Here is a 4,957-nt window from a genome sequence, read left to right as displayed (position 1 = left end):
CTTAAGCTCAGCCCAAACACACACCAAGGGGGCCCCGGAAGTGGATTTATACATCAAATACTTACTCATGTAAACCCTAGTAGCTAGTTTATTATAAATAGGACCTCTTACTATTGTATTAGGCATCTTTGGATTACCTTATGATCCTTTGATCACGTTTTAGGGGGCTGGCCATCTCGGCCATGCCTGGACCTTCACTTATGTATTTTTAACGGTAGAGTTTCTACACTCCATAGATTAAGGTGTGGAGCTTTGCTGTTCCTCAAAGATTAATGTAAAGTACTACTGTTTTCTATTCAATTCTTCTTATTTCGCTTCTAAGATATCCATTCGCACCCAAGAACGTGATGAAGGTGATGATTATGTGTGACGCTCATCATCCTTCTCCCTTATGAACGCGTGCCTGACAAACACTTCTGTTCTACATGAAATAAGCTAGAATGAATATCTCTTAGATCTCTTAACCAGAATCTTCGTGGCGTAAGCTAGAATGATGGCGGCATTCAAGAGAATCCGGAAGGTCTAAACCTTGTCTGTGGTATTCCGAGTAGGATTCAATGATTGAATGACTGTGACGAGCTCCTAACTCGCGATTGCAGGGCGTTAGTGACAGACGCAAAAGGATAGTAAATCCTATTCCAGCATGATCGAGAACCGACAGATGAATAGCCGTGCCGTGACAGGGTGCGTGAGCATATTATTCACTGAGAGGATAAGATGAAGCCATTGACAAGGGTGATGCCTCCAGACGATTAGCCGTGCCGTGACAGGGCATTGGATCATTTTCCCAAGAGATGACCGAAAGTAGCCATTGACAGTGGTGATATATCACATAAAGCCAGCCATGGAAAGGAGTAAGACTAACTGGATGAAGATAGCAGGAAAGCAGAGGTTCAGAGGAACGAAAAAGCATCTCCATTCGCTTATCTGAAATTCTCACCAATGAATTACATAAGTATCTCTATCCCTATTCTATTATTTATTATTCGAAAACTCCATGATTATTTTATATCCGCCTGACTGAGATTTACAAGGTGACCATAGCTTGCTTCATACCAACAATCTCCGTGGGATTCGACCCTTACTCACGTAAGGTATTACTTGGACGACCCAGTGCACTTGCTGGTTAGTTGTATCGAAGTTGTGACAATTATGAATTAAGATCAGAGCACCAAGTTTTTGGCGCCGTTGCCGGGGATTGTTCGAGTTTGGACAACTGACGGTTCATCTTGTTGCTCAGATTAGGTAATTTTCTTTTTGTTTTGTTTTCAAAAATTTTTCAAAAAGCTTTCAAAAATTTTTCTTTTGTTTTCGAAAAAAAAAAAAAAATAAAATAAAATAATAAAAATAATGCTTTCAAAAATAAATTATTCTATGGCTTCAAGATTTTTAAGAATGAATTCTAGTATTTCATGAAACATGTTGAATCCTATCTGGCTGTAAAGCCATACCCAAACTGCTTTGGGATTGGTATTCAACTAATCACTCCAGTCCATGTAATTATATGCTAAAGCTTGGCTGACTATTAAGCCATGCCTGACCCTTTGATTGGAGCTTTAGAGCATAAGATTCCTGGAATTCATATTAAAAATTTTGGAATCCTTATTTTTCTTTTTCAAAATAATTTTTCAAAAAATATAAAATAAAAATCCAAAAAAATTTAGAAAATCACAAAAATAAAAAATATTTCATGTTTCTTGTTTGAGTCTTGAGTCATATCATAAGTTTGGTGTCAATTGCATGTGCATCTTGCATTTTTCGAAAATTTCATGCATTCATGGTGTTCTTCATGATCTTCAAGTTGTTCTTGGTAAGTCTTCTTGTTTGATCTTGATGATTTTTTGTTTTGTGTCTTTTCATGTTTATCATATGCATTCTTGAATTCTTAGTGCGTAAGCATTAAAGAATTCTAAGTTTGGTGTCTTGCATGTTTTCTTTGCATTAAAATTTTTTCAAAATTGTGTCTATGATGTTCATCTTGACATTCATGGTGTTCTTGGTGTTCATCTTGACATTCATAGCATTCTTGCATGCATTCATTGTTTTGATCTAAAAATTTCATGCATTGCATAATTTTCATGATTTCATAAAAATTTCAAAAATCAAAAAAAAAAATATCTTTCCCTTTTTCTCTCATCAAATTCGAAAATTTGAGTTGACTTTTTCAAAAGTTTTTAAAATCAAATTGTTTCTTATGAGTCAAATCAAATTTTCAATTTGAAAATCTTATCTTTTTCAAAATCTTTTTCAAAAATCAAATCTTTTTCAAAATTCTTAGTTATTTTCGAAAATTTCAAAAATCTTTTTCAAAAATCTTTTTCTTATTTTTATATCAAATTTTCGAAAATAACATAATCAATTAATGTTTTGATTCAAAAATTTGAAGTTTGTTACTTGCTTGTTAAGAAAGATTCAAACTTTAAGTTCTAGAATCATACCTTGTGATTTCTTGTGAATCAAGTCATTAATTGAGATTTTAAAAATTAAATCTTTTTCAAAACTAATTTCTATCATTTTCAAAAATATCTTCTCATCTTATCTTTTTCAAAAATTTGATTTTCAAAATATCTTTTCTAACTTCCTAACTTCTTATCTTTTCAAAATTGATTTTCAAAATTTGTTTCAACTAACTAACTAACTTTTTGTTTGTTTCTTAACTTTTTCAAAACTACCTAACTAACTCTCTCTCTCTAATTTTCAAAAATATCTTCCCTCTTTTTCAAAAATTTCTTTTTTATTAACTAATTATTTTTATTTTTTATTTAAAAAAAAAAATTTTCGAAAAAAAATACTAACCTTTTTCAAAAACTATTTTCAAAAATCACTAACTCTTTTTCAAAAATTGTTTTCTAAAATTCACTTCCCCCTCTCATCTTCTTCTATTTGTTTATTGATATACTAACATCTTTCCTTCAACTCTCCAAAAATCCGAACCCCCTCTCTCTCTGAGTTCAGATTTTCTTCCCTTCTTTTCTTCTACTAACACAAGGATCCCTATACTGTGGTATAAAGGATCCATATTATTATTACTATTTTTTCTGTGCCATCTTCTTTTTCATATGAGCAGGAGCAAGGACAAGAACATTCTTGTTAAAGCAGATCCAGAACCTGAAAGGACTCTGAAGAAAAAAATTAAGAGAAGCTAAAATACAACAATCCAGAGATAACCTTTCAGAAATTTTCGAACAGGAAAAGGAGATGGCAGCCGAAAATAATAATAATATAAGGAAGATGCTTGGTGACTTCACTGCACCTAATTCCAATTTACATGGAAGAAGCATCTCCATTCCTACCATTGGAGCAAACAACTTTGAGCTGAAACCTCAATTAGTTTCTCTGATGCAGCAGAACTGCAAGTTTCATGGACTTCCATCTGAAGATCCCTTTCAGTTCTTAACTGAATTCTTGCAGATATGTGATACTGTTAAGACTAATAGAGTAGATCCTGAAGTCTACAGGCTCATGCTTTTCCCTTTTGCTGTAAGAGACAGAGCTAGATTATGGTTGGATTCTCAACCCAAAGACAGCCTGAACTCTTGGGATAAGCTAGTCACGGCTTTCTTAGCCAAGTACTTTCCTCCTCAAAAGCTGAGCAAGCTTAGAGCTGATGTTCAAACCTTCAGACAGAAAGAAGGTGAATCCCTCTATGAAGCTTGGGAAAGATACAAACAGTTGATCAAAAAGTGTCCTTCTGACATGCTTTCAGAATGGACCATCCTGGATATATTCTATGATGGTTTATCTGAGCTATCAAAGATGTCACTGGACACTTCTGCAGGTGGATCCATTCACCTAAAGAAAACGCCTGCAGAAGCTCAAGAACTCATTGACATGGTTGCTAATAACCAGTTCATGTACACTTCTGAAAGGAATCCTGTGAGTAATGGGACGCCTATGAAGAAGGGAGTTCTTGAAGTTGATACTCTGAATGCCATATTGGCTCAGAATAAAATATTGACTCAGCAAGTCAATATGATTTCTCAGAGTCTGAATGGAATGCAAGCTGCATCCAACAGTACTCAAGAGGCTTCTCCTGAAGAAGAAGCTTATGATCCTGAGAACCCTACAATAGCAGAGGTGAACTACTTAGGTGAACCTTATGGAAACACCTATAACTCATCATGGAGAAATCATCCAAATTTCTCATGGAAGGATCAAAAGCCTCAACAAGGCTTTAACAATGGTGGAAGAAACAGGTTTAACAACAGCAAGCCTTTTCCATCATCAACTCAGCAACAGACAGAGAACTCTGAACAAAATGCTTCTAATCTAGCAAATCTAGTCTCTGATCTATCTAAAGCCACTGTAAGTTTCATGAATGAAACAAGGTCTTCCATTAGAAATCTGGAAGCACAAGTGGGCCAGCTGAGTAAAAGGATCACTGAAATCCCTCCTAGTACTCTCCCAAGTAATACAGAAGAGAATCCAAAAGGAGAGTGCAAGGCCATTGACATAAGCGCCATGGCCAAACCTGTGAGGAGAGGAGAGGACGTGAATCCCAAGGAGGAAGACCTCCTGGGACGTCCAGTGGTCAATAAGGAGCTTCTCTCTGAGGAACCAAAGGACTCTGGGGCCCATCTAGAGACCATAGAGATCCCATTGAACCTCCTTATGCCCTTCATGAGCTCTGATGAGTATTCCTCTTCTGAAGAGAATGAGGATGTTACTGAAGAGCAAACTGCCAAGTTTCTTGGTGCAATCATGAAGCTAAATGCCAAATTATTTGGCATTGATACTTGGGAAGTTGAACCTCCCTTGTTCATCAATGAACTAAGTGATCTGGATCAACTGACATTGCCTCAGAAGAGACAGGATCCTGGAAAGTTCATAATACCCTGTACCATAGGCACCATGATCTTTAAGGCTCTGTGTGACCTTGGTTCAGGAATAAACCTCATGCCCCTCTCTGTAATAGAGAAACTGGGAATCTATGGGGTGCAAGCTGCTAAAATCTCAT

The 4,957-nt window shown here is 35.8% G+C and overlaps 1 non-coding gene across 1 annotated transcript; it reads right to left on the bottom strand.

Annotated features, from left to right (window-relative positions):
- Nucleotides 1–3,594: 3,594 nt before the first annotated feature.
- Nucleotides 3,595–3,702, bottom strand: LOC112752602 (small nucleolar RNA R71). Its single transcript, XR_003177030.1, has one exon. It is a non-coding gene; the product is annotated as a small nucleolar RNA R71 (small nucleolar RNA).
- Between the last annotated feature and the right edge of the window lie 1,255 nt (nucleotides 3,703–4,957).

Source organism: Arachis hypogaea, chromosome 15 (assembly GCF_003086295.3).
Source record: "Arachis hypogaea cultivar Tifrunner chromosome 15, arahy.Tifrunner.gnm2.J5K5, whole genome shotgun sequence".
Taxonomy (NCBI): Eukaryota; Viridiplantae; Streptophyta; class Magnoliopsida; order Fabales; family Fabaceae; genus Arachis; species Arachis hypogaea.
The sequence above is the reverse complement of the archived record's forward strand: the minus strand, read 5'-3'. Positions and strand labels throughout refer to the sequence as shown.